The following is a 17,121-nucleotide window of genomic DNA, read 5'->3' on the forward strand; positions in this document are numbered from 1 at the left end:
ACCTGTGCTCCAACACAGGCCTCTTGGTGGCAGCAGTAGCAACCCTAGCGTCCCACACCCGTCTCTGTTGTCCATGCTGACCTCGGCTCGAGCCCGTTTCTGGAGCTCCTGTATGCGGTGCTCTTAATCCCCTCTCCTTGCGCAGTAGGAAGCGAAGAGGCAAGAAAAAGTCTCTTGTCTCTTCTGTAGCTCCGCGCCCGTTTCTGGAGCTCCTTTAAGCGCGCTTAAACCCCTCTCCTCGCGCACCAGGAGGCAAAGAGGGAAGAAAAGGTCTCTTGCCTCTTCGGCAGCTCCAGACTTCAACTGGACTCCCTCATGGCTAGCCGTGGTGCACTAACCCCTTCAGGCTGTTTTCACTCTGCCAACTCCAGACCTTTCCCTGGGATCCGCCCCAGGCTCAGTTCCCAGCCCTGCCCGCTCCGGCCGGTGAGCAGACAAGCCTCTTGGGCTGGTGAGTGCTGGTCGGCACGAATCCTCTGCGGAATCTCTCTGCTTTGCCCTCCGCACCCTGTTGCTGTGCTCTCCTCCGCGGCTCCGAAGCTTTCCCCTCCGCCACCTGCAGTCTCCGCCCACGAAGGGGCTCTTAGTGTGTGGGAAACTTTCCTCCTTCACGGCTCCCTCCCACTGGTGCAGGTCCCGTCCCTATTCTTTTGTCTCTGTTTATTCTTTTTTCTTTTGCCCTACCCAGGTATGTGGGGAGTTTCTTGCCTTTTGGGAGTTCTGAGGTCTTCTGCCAGTGTTCGGTGGGTGTTCTATAGGAGAATTTCCACATGTAGATGTATTTCTGATGTCTCTGTGAGGAGGAAGGTGATCCCCGCGTCTTCCTCTTCCGCCATCTTCTCGCTCCCCCGGTCTGAGAGTTTTTAAAGTGAGTATATTTGAAGATGTTTATAAGCTGAGAGAAAGTAGCCAGCAGAGGAAGGGTGTGAAGATTTAGGAGAGGAAATGATGATTCATTTGTTTTCAAAAAGCTGAATACTTGTCCTGTGCCTGGCCCTTTTCTAGGATCTGGGGTTCACACCCAGATAACAGATACCATCTGTTATCTCTTCTGCAAGGACAGTTCAACTCATCCCCTGGTGAAGAGAAGTCAGATTATTCTTTGCATCCCATTCAGGTGTAGGAACTTTTCTGTACCTCTGAAGGGACTTTACTCAAGCAGAGTAATAAGTTAGAAATCAAAAGAAATTATTGCTGGAAGGGACCTGAAAGGCCACGGTACTTACTTTTGCCCAATAGTTTACATTGAATGTAAGAAAAGCTTATTTCAGAGCCCATTCTCTTTTGAGTTCCTTCACTGAACTTTATGTTTTTCATCCAGTGGGTCTAGCTTGTGGATTTTGGCCTCCTCCTAAATTTGCTTCTTCATCCATATAACATTTTGCCCGGACTATGGCAGAAGCTCCTGGGTGGTTTTGCGGCCCCTGGGCTCAGTTCCTCTAAGTTCATCTGCCTACTCAGGTTAAGTGATCTTCTAACGTAAAAAGATACGCTTAAAATAATGCTGCTAATGGCTTGCCCACACAGAGTTAGTGCATACTAGCCGCCCAGTGTGTGCTCTGCACAGAGACCTGTAGTCTGAACTGTGCTCTGCTAAGCCTCCTGGGGCTCTTTGACCCTGAGGAAGGGGAGCTTCTTGTGATCACTCCCTTTATCTAATCAGTCCTTCAGCAGCGGGGTGCCTTTTTCTCAACAGTGGGGGCACCCTTACTCAGCCAGTGGTAGCCCCAGGCCTCATCACCTGTGGGATACAGTCCATGCTCTCTCCCAGGCTTGCTTAGGCCATCCTCTCTATTTTCCTTTCTGTCCTCACAGTTGGACCCCTGGCCTTTTGAGTCATCGCCACCTGCAGTATTTACTGTGCCCAGCAGGTGTCAGCCTTGAGTGTCTTTTCACAGATGCTCCCTTGTGCAGTTAATGCACCTCTTACTCCAACTCTGCATGGTCTCATCTCTCTACATTGTACTTCAGAGTTATCATGAAGCCATCACTTAGATATAACTTTTTGCCTCCATAGGAACCTCTGTGCATGCAGGTTATGTTTCTTTATCTCATGTGATTGAAATTTTGAGTTTATACATCTTCCTCCTTAATGAAGGCTTTAAGGGCAGGAGTCATTTCTAATCCTTGGCACAGAGCAGATGCTTTTGTTTTATTTAGATGCTTTTTAATGATGACAAAATATATGGTTTAAACCACTCCTTTTACAATAATTTTGGTTTAGGTTGTGACAGAAATAAAGTTTATTTTATGAATATAAAGAATTGAATGTCTTTAAGACAAGACTTGTGGTGAAATGTCAAACCATTATTTTTCCCAAGGCACATCAAACTTGCTGTGCATAGTCCAGGCCTCTAAAGTTTGTGTGCATACCCTAGGTAGCATGTGAGATCCATTTTGTAATACAGTTTTTAAAATAATGCCTTGGACTTCCCTGGCGGTCCAACAGTTAAGACTCTGCGCTCCCAGTGCAGGGGGCCCAGGTTCGATCCCTGCTCAAGGAACTAGATCCCACACGCATGCTGTAACTAAGAGCCCGCATACCACAACTAAAGGATCTGGCATGCTGCAACTGAAGATCCGGCACAGCCAAATAAATAAATAAATCTTTTAAAATAATGGCTTAGATTTAGGAAAAGAAAATATTAGAACCTATTTGCTTTTGTATCATTTTAAAACTATCTGTGTGGTTTATAATGTACATACATTATATGTATAGAACTTCGTGTATATAATTAGTTAATAAATAAGACGCATATTAAAAATTTTTCTTATGGGTTACCCAGTCAGGTGTTTGGAGACCATTGGAGGACAGAATGATGACATTTAGAGCCTCAGCAATCATAGAATTTAGGACCAATTCCCTGACTTAGAAGTTAAGGAAAATAATTCATAGACTGTAATTGAGTTGTCCAACTTTACATAACTATTCAGAAACAGGTCATCCAGTGGCTGGAATCTAATCACTGACAGACTAGAATCTGGGTCGCTGGACTCGTAAACCAGAACTGACTGCTTAGTTTCTCAGCTTGATTCCCCTGCCATATATGCTTGATATGTGTGTGTGTAAACCTCTGACATAATAAGCCATACTCAGTAGGCACACCCTGTTTCCTTATTCAAGCATCTTAATTTCATCCCGTGAAATCTTTGAAGTATCAGACTACCAGAAGGCATGAAGAAACCTGGGCTGAGAGTCTTCCTTCCAGGAGATCTGATCTTGACTGTATGGCTGGTTTGAGGCTCATCACTCTGAACTACAACACGCTCGTTGGTGACCTGGGTGCAAGTGCTTTTGCAGAATCTCTTAGTGAGGATTTGTGGCTTGGAGGTCAATTCTAAAATTGAAAATATGGAATTTTTAATATGCTATATCCTTAGCTTTTGGCATGATACTGTTGTGATAGGATTTTTTTAAAGCCTCATTCTTCTGATAGGTTTTATTTTGCTTGTAAACTTTCTCTATGAGTTGCATATATTCTTTATAGAAAATGCAGAGTTACGAGAGAACAATTACCTAGAATCTTAATACCCAGACATAATCACTGTTCATCTTGGTGTGTATACTTGCAGTCTTTTTTTTTTCTATGAATATATTTTGTCCACTTAGGGATAACAAAAATAAAATTGTAGTATACTTGCTATTTCATATTCCTGCTTTTTTCATTTAATGATGTATCATGTAGTATTCCATCATATTGATGTCCCATTGTTTAATCAATTCTTTGCCATTAGATTTAGACAGTTTGTTTTTTCCTGTCAGAAACATTGTGAATACGTTGTATATACATCTCTGTGTCCATCGGGATTACTTCTGTAGAATAAGGAACTAGAAGTGGAATGACCTGAGTGTGACATACTTGTAAGACTTTTGATACACATTGCCAAATTACCATCCAGAAACGCTATGCCAGTTTGTAGTCCACCCCAACAGTGCATGTGAAGCCTGCCTTTCACAAACACTGGCTTGTAGCACTTGTAAAAAAATGTAAAACTACAAAAGTGAGTACCTCTCCATTTTCTGTGCAAGTAGGATTACTCCAAATTTTATAACTTTTTTCAGTTAATTTAGTATGCACATTTTAGCAAGTCAGTAAATTTGCATCTCCTGCGTCATTTTCTGTGATTGTTCAGTATTCCATTATATGAGTATGCCACAGTGCACATAGCTTATCCATTCTTGTACATAAGCTTTGTCGAGTTTTTCACTTACAAATAGTACTCTGATATATATCCTTACCTATATCTCTATGTCTTTTGGTTAAATTCTTAGAAAGAGTGTTGTTGGATCAAAAGGGTGTAGACATTATTTAAAGGCTCTTCTTACAGAATCTTGGCTTAATTTGATAGGAGAATAACCACATTTTGTTTTATTTTGTATTCATTTGATTTACTGGTGAGGTTTACTGGCTGTTTGTATTCATTTGGCTATTTGGTTAATTATACCGTGTGTCCATTCTTCTGTAGTGAGAGCTTGTAAGGCTTGTATCATATCCTGTCAGATCCGTATGTCTGACTTGCTATTTCTGTGTGTCATGGGGGTGTTGAAAGACTCCAGTTACTTTAATGTGATGGTCCACACAACACTTAAAAAAAAAGACTCACCATAGTTTCCTTTCATGTAATATTTTTAAATACCTGTGCTTTGGTGATGATCCCTTTGGTTTAAATGAGTAGGTTGTTCAGCCCCAGAACTACTAGAACTCATGATCAGTTTTTCTGGTTTTTGTCTGACTTTTTATGGAGAGAGTTCTTGACCATCATGCTTTCATGATAGGTTTTTAGTATGTATTGTCTATTCACACATCGTTTGAATTTGTTATTATTTGTATCCTCTTAGACTTGTCTTTTTTGCTCTAAAACTAACAGTTATTACATTTCTTCTATTTTGTTTTCCCCTTTTAAGTAGTTTCAAGTGTGATTTAGAGCTGAAGATGATGATCCAAAGAATGCAGTGCATCTCTGAGCTCCACCAGTTTTTGCTTGTGAGGTTTACATGCCACTGCCGCCCTTGCTAATTATGAACTGAGATTCATTTTGTGATGCTTTTTGCTCATAGGTTATATACAGTTATTCTTCTGTATACAGTTATACAGTTCTGTAATTGTAAAATATGTTGGGTGATTTATTGGTACTAAAGCCAGGGTTATCATTGCACGTCCAAGAAGAGGTTTTTAAATTGGATTATGCATGATGTGTGTACATATACGTTTCTGTTGTTTTTCCATACCCTAGATTACAAACCTGCCGTGACTTGTCTTGTGCAGGACTCTTCCACACATGAGAAAATGAGAGTTGGCTATATGTTAAATCTGTAGAGTTAGCAAGTGACCTTTTGTCTTTCATCAAAAGCACTTGACCTGCAGCACTGTGGCCTCACCAGTGAAGGAGCAAAGGCTTTACTAAAGGCCCTTGAAACCAACAGAACTCTGCTCGTTCTGGTAATAAGAAAAAATCTACCTGTTGGCATGTGGTCACTTTTTAAAAATTGATTAACACATAGCAAAACAAAAAGAATTTGTTCACATATTCACAGTTTTTAAAACTTAATGTGTTCAACTTTCCTCATCATATACAGTTAGTTGTCCCTTGAACAACATGGGGTTGGGGTGCCGACCCCTACGCAGTTGAAAATCTGGGTATAAGTTTATAGTCAGTGGTTCCGCATCTGTGGATTCAACCAACCTTGGATCGTGTAGGACGATAGTACATATTTATTGAAAAAACATACGTGTGTCAATGGACCCGCGAGGTACAAACCCATGTTGTTCAAGCTTCAACTGTACTTTTCTAGTGTTGCACTTCCCTTATGTTTTTAGCAGATGATGTACTAATTAAAGTGAATTATACTTGTAAATTCTTCTTATCTCTACTCTGAATAGAGGTGACCCTAGATACTAAACCTGCTTCCACCAAGAGCATTAATTCTTTCCTGTGCAACCTCTGAATTCTTGCAAGGAGTACTTTATTCATTTGTCAGATTCACAGGTAATTTTAAAAAATATCTTCTGTGTGCCAGATACAGGTTTAGGCACTAGGGCTAAAGCAGTGAACCAGACAGACAAAAGTCTTGCCCTCATGGAGCTTACATTCTAGTGAAGGAGTTCAGATAGAAATGAATAAACAGATAAGTAATATAATTTTAGATAGTAGGAAGTGCAGAAGTATCTTAATGTAAGGAGAGTGAGGGGGGGCAGGTAGGACTCCATTGGATAGGTTTGTTAGGGGACAGCTTCACTGGAGAAGTGGCATTTGCACGGAGACCTGAATAAAGAGAGGAGCAAGCCATGGAAGATCTGGGGTAAGCACATTGCAGGACAAGGAGGCAGTGAGTATGCAGGCATGTAGGTGGGTGGAGTATTTAAGGAAAAGCAAGGAGGCCAACATGGCCAGAGTACTGAGTGAAGAAGAGTGTGGTATGACATGAGGTCAGGGTGCTAGCCAGGGGTCTGATATTATAATGTCTTGAAGGCCAGAGTAAAGATTTGGATTATTCTAAATGAGTAGTGGGTATTGAACTGGAAAAAGGCATGATCCAAATAGTATCTGAATAAGGTGACCTGGTACAGAGAATGGACTTGGGGGGATAAAGAAGAGAAACAGGGAGACTAGTTGGGAGACTATCACAGTGGTCCAAATAAGAGATGTTTATGGCTTAGCTTAGGTTGGAAGTTTGGAGCAAGTGAAAAGCGGTTGAATTCAGGTTGTTTTGAGGGTATAGCTAACAAGGCTTGCCAATAGATTAGATGTGGGGTATGAAGGAAATAGTAACACGGAGATAAGTCATTGATGATTATGTGTGCAGCTGGGTGGTATCACTTAGAAGCAGGGGGCTGATGGGAGGAGCAGCTTTTGAGGGAATATCAGGACTTTGGTTTGCTATCTCTGATGCCCAGTGCTCAGACTGTACTTTCTATCCAAAGGTATCCAAAGCCACTTTAGATGCAAAATGTTTCAAGTTGACCTTTGCTGCTGCCAAAATCGTAGCCACTGTGGCCAGTCTGCAGTATGGCATCTTAGGTTTCTGAGGAAGAAACTAGAATACACAAAGGGGGAAATAAGTGTACAATTGCATAATGTAGATTTCATATTTAATTTTATGGGAAAAGCAATAATTAGTTGGCTTTTGGTTTTAAATGGAAATAGCCACTCATTGGGAAATAATTACCCTAATTTCAATTTATTTTACTTTAAATCATTCTGTGATGAAAGCAGTTATGAAAAAAGGTCTGCAGAATGGAAGGAGTGCCAACTCAGAGGTATATAACATGTTTTAATTCTCTCGGAAGATTTTCTCTTTAATGGCTTGTTTTTCTTTCCTTCTTAAGAGAAAATTATCAAGGTACTTTCTGCCATCTTAAAACTAAGTTTTTATTCAAATGAAATGGCTTTTCTGTTTTTGAAAATGGTGTGTGATGCTTTAATTTAGTTTCCCAGAAATGCAGATTGAAGACCTTTTATTAACTTAAATTATCTTAATTTGCAGTGAAGATCAAACCCTCCTCAATTACCTATAACTTAAATGGCATTATTATTATTATTATTTTTTTTTGCGGTACGCGGGCCTCTCCTGTTGTGAGGCACAGGCTCCGTACACGCAGCCTCAGCGGCCATGGCTCACGGGCCCAGCCGCTCCGCGGCATGTAGGATCTTCCCGGACCAGGGCACGAACCCGTGTCCCCTGCATTGGCAGGCGGATTCTCAACCACTGAGCCACCAGGGAAGCCCTAAATGGCATTATTTATCATTTCTCTCTCAGTACCAGTGGATAAGTTCTTTGTCGGTGAAGGAACCATCCAAAGCTGCTAGACAGAAAAAGAGAACTGTAATTTTTGGAACTGGTCAAAAAGGAAAAGCTACTCTTAGAATTAATTGGTAACTCTTTCTTTTTTTTAATGCTACTAGAACTGATACCCCTTATATGTCCGGTAGGCTAAAATTAAAACAGCCTTAAAGGTTATGCCTTGGGCTTCCCTGGTGGCGCAGCGGTTGAGAATCCGCCTGCCGATGCAGGAGACACGGGTTCGTGCCCTGGTCCGGGAAGATCCCACATGCCGCGGAGCAACTAAGCCCGTGAGCCATGGCCGCTAGGCCTGCGCGTCCGGAGCCTGTGCTCCGCAATGGGAGAGGCCACAACAGTGAGAGGCCCTCATACCGCAAAAAAAAAAAAAAAAGGTTATGCCTTAAAGTTTAATTATTTCCTTAATGGTTAGCTGTCAGTATTATTTGTGGTTCTTATAGAACGCACCTAGGATGTTTCTGACACATAGTGTTTAATATGTATTAGATATTAATTTTAATATGATAAAGCTCTTGAAGTGAAAAAATTCATATCCAGATACGAGGTCACCTTTTCTCCCTTTCATGTGGGGTGCAGGCCTTGGGAAAGAGAGGGAAGCATGTGATGTGTCCAGTGACAACCCCAAAATAAAATAAAGTAGGCAGAGCCCTTGGCCCTTTACAGATATGAATAGCTTTTATTGTCATCAGAAGCCTGTGAACAGACAGTGTTTTACAGCAGCGCAGACAGGTTTGGGTCAGGTACAGCGGGGAAGTGGATCAGGCAGGATAAGAACATGCGGAGAGTCGGTGGGGGCTGGTTCCAGAGGAACCAACAAAAATCACAGATGTTAATGACTGTTTTTTTCCAAATGCAGGAATCAGTGGAAAAACTAGAAATGATCATGTTCAGAATTGTGATCAGTTGTGTCTAAATATGTAAAAGTCAATTACTTTCCCATAAGCCAGAAATCACAATAAAAAACAAGGAAAGATCCCATTCGTAATAGTCACAAAAATTAGTAAATATCTAGAAGTCAGTTCAGTGTTCACCTGAAAAAGTTAGTGCAAAAGGATAGATGAAATATTTTAAACATACATGTTAACATTAATAAAATATAATGTTAACATATGATCCATCAATATATAAAGCCACTGGCACTGGCAGAAGGAAAGACAGATTGGTGGAAAAGTCCAGAAACTGGTCCCTGTTTACTTGAGAATTGTTATTTTAACTTAGACAATTTTAAAGTCTAACTTGACTTTTTGTCTAATTGACTGATTGACGCATTGCTAATTCATTTAAACAGAAATTAGATATTTGCATCACAGCATACACAAATTCTAGTCAGTGGAAAAGATGCAAATGCAACTAAATGCAAGAAGCAAATACAAAATACAGGAGAGAATTTCTGTGTAAGTGTAGGGAGTACAGAAGCCTTCATAAGTAAGCCATAAAACTCGGAGGCCATAAACTAAAAGGTGTTTAATTACATGAAAATTTAAAACTTTTCTACAGTTCAAGACATAAATAAAACAAAATGACAGCCACAAAATTTTGGTAGTGTATTAACATATAAAGGTGACTGTTGATATAGAGAAGAACCCACCAATAAATGAAAAAGGATAACCAAATTTTATAAAGGCAGTGGGTGGTTTCTAACTGTATGAGCAAACAACTCAGAAGAACCACAGCTGGCTACTAGACAAATGAAGAGGGGCCAACTTCTTTAGGAAATGCAGGTTAAAACCATGAGATTTTCTTCCCCTCTGATGGGCAGAAATTCTAAAGACTGATAATATCTGGTGTAGACAAGGGAACAAACACACTTTGCGTATGTTAACTATAATAAAAGTGTTCAATTTTGGAGCGAGGTTTGCAGCATCCATCAAAGTTCAAAACTCTCTTGCTCTTTGACCAAAGACTTTTACTTCTAGGCACCTGCCCTCTGCCAGTACTCTGCCTTGCACAGAAGTGTGCATCAAATCAGGCACCCGCAAGTCCAATGAGGGAGACTTATGTAATCGGGAAACTCTAGAGACAACCTGGATGTCCTTCAGGAGGGGTCTGATGAAGGAAATTAGGATCCATCCGTGGTAGGGAGTAATGTGTGTGTGGAGCATGGGGAAGGTCTGTGAGCAAACTGGGAAGATGACCTGATACGTCATCAGGTCAAAAGGAAAAAGAGCAGGTGTAGAAAAGGACATGTCTATTATTCCACTTAGAAACCCACAGCGTTTGTATTTGTAAATACTATATATGTATATATGTACATATTGAAACACGCATATATACATGTATACGCATTTGTGTATCCGATCCTGAAAATGGACAAAAGACTGTGAATGGCAACCACCTCTATGGAAGGGAATAGATCTTTATATTTTTACTCTAGTTTTCCTAATCGTGTGCCAATTTAGAGTTAATTTTTTATTTAAAAAATTAGGCAGTCAGGAGAGGCCTAGTGACTCTTTTGTGGGCTTCTCTCACCTCAGGATGCACTCTTCGCGCCCTTTCTTGTTTCTGGTTTGTTTTTTGCAGTAGACACCACTGAAAGGAGCGTCTTGTCATCCCTTGCCAACCGCCTGCGGTTTTCTTGTGCCCTCTTAACCCTTGCCACCTTTGTGAGATGCTTCTGCTGAGGTGGTGCCTTTCCCCTCACAACACACCCCTCTGGTACCTTGGGAAGTCCTGGGGTTTCTCAGTGGGCATTCTAGAATACTCATCCCAGAGATGCAGTGGGTTTTTCAGCCACATGCATTTGGGGAAAACTGTTTTCCTATATAAATTATCCTCTTGGGAGTTCACGATTCACCGGAGCTCTTGAGACGCTCTAGGAAGTTGAGTCAAGAAACCCTTGTAGCCCTGTTAATTCAGGATTTCCTAAATTTCTATGACCGACTGTGGTACCGCTTTTTCAGTCACAAGCATCCTCATCAGCTTCTGTCATAGACTCCCTGGGGAGCGCTGCTCAGACTCTGTCCTGGAAGCTTTATAGTCCCAGGATTACCCGCTGCTTCCACACCCACCCGGCCCCGTGCTGGCGCTCTGTCAGCCTGGCACCTTCTCCCTGCCCCCAACTCATTCAGGCCACAGGCCTTGCCCCCGCTCTGGGATTTAGTGATAATGCCTGGGAGCAGTGGCCCAGCACAGCCCACGGCAGTGCTCTGTGTGGCTCACAGGGTTTAATACACACAATTTGAGCCCTTAGTGGAACATGGGAAGATGATTTAAATGCAGGTGTCTTATTTCATAATCCCCATGTCTCTGAAAGTGGGAGAAACACACTGGGAGGGCCATATGTTTTAAGTAAAAGGGAGACTCTGTTTCTCTGTGGGAGTAAAGAATGGGCCCTCACAGTTAACAGGTAACATAGGGAGTTTGTGCTGAGTGTGTCATGTTGGGCCTGTTAATACTCATTTATATGACCCTTGGGTCCCTATTGACATTTGCATTTACTGCCCATGCTTGAAACTCCCCAGTGTCCCTGTCTTGGTCATGAGCCCTAATTCTTCTGTTGACCTAGAAGTTCTTTGTGGGAGCTTTCTAACAGGCCTCTCTCCCAGTGTCCCCACCTCCAGCCCCTATGTCGGTCGTAGTGCTTTTTCGAAAACACAGAGCTCCTTGTTGTGCAGACCTGAATGCTCCTCGTTGATCCAATCGATCCAGTTCCCAGGAGATCGTGTCTGCAGGACCCTCTGCGGTCTGCAGTCCTGCCCCCAGCCAGGCACCCAGCACCCCAGGTGCTGCAGAGAACTTGCTGGGGTCCCCTGTGCCTTGGCAGAGACAGCTCTCTGCCAGATGCCCTTCCTTCGTCTCCCCCTGTCCTGACCCCTCCCACCTCCCTTCCTCTGAAACCTTCAGGCTTCTGTCTGGCAGAGTTACTTGCTCAGCTCTGTGCTTCCACAGCGCTTGTCCTGTGGAATTTGAATTCCCTCCACAGCCGTTTTGCCAGGTTGTGAGCAGCTGATTCCCCTTCATCTTTTTCTTCCTTCCCTCAGCCCCACACCAGGGACACTCTCGGGCACCGTGCAAATTTAATCTTCAATGTCTAGTTGTTATGACGTTGTTGTCATTATACCACCTACGTTCACAGTAGGATGGGTAAATGTGTGGGGCATGACTATAAATACAGATTCTTTGTAAATCCAGGTTCCTAATTCTTCCCCCTTGTAATATGTTTTCCCCTTAAATCATGTGTCCTTTTAGCTGCTCCAGCTCTATAATTGGACTGTCACCTGGGGAGCCCGAGACAGCAGAATATCAAAGAGGGTAGACACTAAATTTTTAATGTAAATGTCAACCAGGATACCTACTAGCTGTGCAAAGGGGGGCCCAGAATTCAGGCTCAAAGCCTATTACCAGATAGTTGGTTTCCCTGCTTGTGTCTCTTCTGTCTGTCGACGTGCACTTGACTCCTAACTTAAACAGGAATTATGTGTGTGCCCTGAGGGGCGAGCATATCTTTGAATGGAGGCTTCCTCACACTGCTTTTCTTTCTTGTTTACTTTTAATGAATTCCACCCTGTAGAAGTGGAAGAATGACAGGATGTGTTTGAGAAAATGGAGAGAGTTATTACATATTTTCCCTGTAATCCAGAATAGCATGCTAGCTCTTCTTCTGTTTGTCTCCTTTGGTTGTAGTGGAAGATAATTTTGGCTTGCTTACTTTCCAAATGAGAAACTGAAGTCCAATACAAACGTATCCTAGGTGAAACTTGACCCATTCATTTTTGAGAGTCTGTATGAGCCCTGTGCAAGGTGCGGAGAATAAAAAGACAGATTTGTTGACTTCAGTAGATATTTACATAGCATTGAATGTGTTCCAGACACTGTTCTAAAGTCTATCAGTTATCTACTTTTGCATCATAGAACACTTCAAGACAGTGACTGAAAACCACAGCCATTTCTTGTGCTCAGGATTCTCTTCAGTCAGCAGGTGGGGCTGGGCTTAGTGGGGTGGTTTCTGCTGCTGGTCTCATCTGAGATCACTTACTCAACCAAAATCATCTGGTGATCCACCTAGAGTCTAAATGGCCCCCCTCATCTGTCTGGCAGCTGGTGCTGGCTGTGGGCTGGGCCTGTTATTTCCAGCAGGCTAGCTCGGGCTTGCTTACATGGCAGTGATATTTTCAGAGGGCAGGTAGAGAAGCTGCATGCCCCTTGAGGCCTCAGCTTGGAAGTTGCACAGCATCACTCCTGTTGCAGTCTCTTGGTCAAGGCAAGTCTGCAGGGCCAGCCCAGATTCAAAAGGTGTGGAGCACTAGACCCCACCTCTGGCTGGGAGGGCTGCAGAGAATTTGTGGCCGTTTAGTCCTCACATCAGAGAGGCACAACAGAGAGATTGAGTAACCTGTTCAAGGTCACACAGCTTGGGACAATACAGTGTTTTAAGTGCTTTGAAAGCTGCTGCTCATTATTTTAAAATCTTACAGCCACTATTTGGACCAACTTATTGTTTTTCTCTGCAGTCTTGTAGAGAAAGGGTCATTCACATTGCTGTGTGACTGCCATGGGTTGGAAGCTTCATATATGTTATAGCAATGAACTGTCATAACTAGTATGAAATGGAGATATTATTATTATTCCCAATATTCAGATGAGGAAACTGAGGCTCTTGGAAAGAGAATGTTAGCTCACTGTTCCATATGCAAGAGTGGTCTCCCTATGTAAATTATAAATGTCCTGGCACAGATCTGTTTTTTAATCTCTTGTTTGCATCTGGAAAATGGTTTTTAAAAGTTTTCTGTTGCTTTGTTAATGGCAATTGCACATTACAGAAAAAAAAGCTGGAACAAAAAACATGTTTTTCAGATGTCCAGTGGCGCCCCAGAATAGAAGTAAGATGAATATTCCATTCCGCATTGGCAACACCAAAGGAGATGATTCTTTAGAAAAAAGATTTCTCGACAAAGCTCTTGAACTCAATATGATCTCCCTGAAAGGGCATAGGTGGTGAGTACATGTCCCATCCAGAAGCTCGTCAGAGAACTGGTTTAGTTTTAAGACACTGAAGGAAACACATCTAGGAGGCTGCCCATCCTGGAGTAGCAGGTACTGTAACTCGTTGGGAAAGACCATTTGTTACGGGGGTTCTCCTGCTGCTGCTTACAGACCCCTTAGCACGGTTCCACGGCCGAGAGCATGGGGGGCCACACCTTCTAGGAGCTTTGGTCAGAATTACCTTTGAAAATCTCTGCTCTGACAGCACAAAGGGTGCCATCCCATCTCTGGTGCAGCTGGCACAAGCCTGTTCAGTGTAAGAACAGACACTGTTGCTCCCCTGAACATCAGAGAGAGTAGTTAATTCTGTAAGCTCCATGAAAGATGTATGTTCTCAGGCATGAGAATAGCTGCCCACTTCCTGCCCCCTGCACGGCAGGCTCATCGAAGACTTGAGCTAACCTAGGTTACCTGTGAGCATTAGAAAGGAATTTTCACTGCGTTAGAAAGGAATTTTCTAATGACTGAGATGTGTGATGCTCCTGGCCACCTGCGTTGGCTTTCAGGTGGGAGGTTGGACACGATGGTGTCAGGTGCTGCGACTCTAGCAGGAGCTGTTGACAGGAAGGAGGGTTGTCCTGATGCTCATCTCGGTGCTCCTGTTCTTAACGGCTGCATCGGTGGTTCTTCTGGGTCCGTGGGAGGCACTCAGGCCTCTCTGCGTAATGCTGTCACCATCGAAGATGTCCAGAAGCTGGCAGCGTTCGTGAAGCATTTTTTGGCAATGCACTAGCTATGAGCACATCCTAACCAATATACACTCTGCCCTTGAACAGTGTACAAAATTGAAAGTCACTTGGGCATGGCTAAAAAACCTAAACACACACGGTATTTTTCTCGCATGAACATGCTTATGATAGATTTTCTTCTTTTTTCAGAGAACAGCAAAACATCCACAGCTATGCCAAGCTGTTGAAACTTAACCTTAATTCTGACTTGAACTGGAAGCTTTTAAAAAATCTTCTCTTGGGGCTTCCCTGGTGGCGCAGCGGTTGGGAGTCCGCCTGCCGATGCAGGGGACACGGGCTCGTGCCCTGGTCCGGGGATCCCATATGCCACGGAGCGGCTAGGCCTGTGGGCCATGGCCGCTGAGCCTGCACGTCGGGGCCTGTGATCCGCAGCGGGAGAGACTGCAACAATGAGAGGACCACGTACCTCAAAAAAAAAAAAAAAAATCTTCTCTTGCTTTTCTACCAAATTCTAGCTGCTGTTGTCTTTGCTTCTACTTTTTCTGCCTAGATCTCATATTCAGAGCTGCCTGTGGGTTTAATTATATGCAAATTGCAGGTTATTGTTTTTAGAGACACACAGACACACAGCATGCAGGGTGGGTGGGGCCCTCTAGGTGCTGAATTCTGATCCTTTGTAAGATGACAGCAGTGGGTTCTTCTGGTTTCTTTCCTTATACGGTTATTCTCGTAAAGCGATAAAAGTGGCTTACTGTATGTTTATATAGCAAGGCTTGTTTTTAATACCATATAGTTTATATCTCTATGCATTTATATCTCCGTGCCTTTATATTTCTAATAATACGGTTCTTGTTGGTATATGTTGAGACTTTGAGAATTTGTTAGGAACCTTGACCTTGTGCATTAGAATGTTACGTTCTCAACAGTTGTGTGCCTTCCCTTGCCCCTCCCCTCTCACTTTATAAGCTGCTTCACCAGATTTGGAAGCTCCCTGATTCGCCTTTGCTTTCCTTTCAGTGGGTAGAAGAACGGTTGGTTGGTTGGTTGGTTCTTCGTTTTTCAGCTATGCTGTTAAACTAAAAATCTCTGTTAAACTCCCTTACTGTTTGTTCACGTGACTGTTCTCTTTCTGGTGTTTGACCAGTGATGCCGTGAGTTCGGGAAGATCTTTGCTGAGGAGTCTTTTCCCCTATTGTTATCCATTGTCAGTGTTTTATGTTGACCATGTGAAGGACATTAAAGTCCCAAAACATCTAAACCTTTGTCAATGAATGTCTTTACATGCTTCTTAGAGAGCTTGTTCTCTTACGAACTTCATGTTGAGAAAACTTGAGTCTAAAAATAGCATCTGTGAAGGGTATTTTGTTCAGAAAGGTATAAGACTTGAATCCTGTACATCCATGTTTTTAATGATTCCACATACTGATAGCTTTCCGTTGGCTTTTGGGATGGACATTGTCAACAAACCACCTCACAACACAGCTCACGGTATAAAGTTGTATGAACTTTGTCCCACTTAGGCTGGAAACATGCCGCTAGGACAGTTTTGAGCTATCTTCGTGTTTCGTTGTATTGTGTAATGAGGACTATACTGATCTTTCATCCCAGCTCTGCACCAATTGGTTGGGTTAGTTGGGTTTCCTGCTTAGGGCTAAACCTTGCCAGTCTTGGTTCTCTCATCTCTAAAAAGGAGGATTGAAATAACTCCCTGACTTATCTCGGGGATGTTTGAAAGCTTAAAACAAGGGCTCAGTGCAGATTGTGACTGTTTAAACACAGTAAATGTTTCAACAGCAAAAGCTGGCCAGTCCATGGACGCCATCCAAGTGTTCACATATAATAGTGCTCAGAGTCTATTTTGCCTCCTTCCTCATCCATTCATCTGATGGTTACAAGTCCCTGTGGTTTGTAGCGGCCCCAAATCTCTTGAATCTCCACTTATTTCCATTCCTGTTGCCACAGCCTGCTCTGTCAGCCCTCCGCGGATCATTTCAGCAGCCTCATCTGCCCCTACCTGCCCCTACCAGCACAGCCAGTTGGACGATCACTTCCCCTTCATGCTCCTCCTTGGTGCATAAAAAAGCCCAGACTTCTGAGCCTAACAGTCACAGCTTTGTGGTGTCTGGTCTGACTTCTCGTGTTTCTGGTTCTTGGAATGTGGCGTGCATATATGCCCATGCTACGTCGGGTGAGCCTGGAGTTCCTGCCCCGGCTCAGCAAGACTGACATTCCTTCAAGACACCTGCCAACCTCCTGACCTTGTTTGTGTCTCCTGCATTGGAAGGATGCTCTTTTCCTTTGTTCTTATAAGCGTGACCCGTTTATCTCGTCACATCACAGCACCTTCATTCTGTGTTTTCCTGTGCCGAGGGTGTCTGCTTACGTGCCTTCCCCATCAGAGCAAGGACTAAGCCCTGTTTCTCCACCTCCATCACCTGGCACCCTGCCTTGCCCTTAGAAGGTGCTCAACTACTGTCTGTTTAATGAATGGAAAGGCAGAGCTTCCTGAATTTTGCAAACAGCCTGCAGTAAAGGCAGAGGTACAACCTCACATACGTGGATGTTTTCATTTTTCAAAAGCTTACTATGTAATTTCATTTTTTACTAAAATTTAAAATCTTGGAGGGCTCTCAGACTCTTCTTTACATA

General features: G+C 43.0%; 1 protein-coding gene across 10 annotated transcripts in view; it reads left to right on the plus strand.

The window, feature by feature from the left end:
• The window catches only part of LOC136794050 (uncharacterized), a 147,363-nt gene that overhangs the window by 32,196 nt on the left and 98,046 nt on the right, over positions 1 to 17,121 (plus strand). For 3 of the 10 annotated variants that reach the window (XM_067031797.1, XM_067031786.1, XM_067031776.1), the window contains exon 2: positions 13,595 to 13,735. The exons of the other annotated variants lie outside the window; for them this stretch is intronic. The gene's annotated coding sequence lies outside the window, so the exon portion shown is untranslated. The remainder of the gene's footprint in view (positions 1 to 13,594; positions 13,736 to 17,121) is intronic. 10 annotated transcript variants of the gene reach the window in all.

Source organism: Kogia breviceps, chromosome 1 (assembly GCF_026419965.1).
Source record: "Kogia breviceps isolate mKogBre1 chromosome 1, mKogBre1 haplotype 1, whole genome shotgun sequence".
Classification (NCBI taxonomy): Eukaryota; Metazoa; Chordata; class Mammalia; order Artiodactyla; family Physeteridae; genus Kogia; species Kogia breviceps.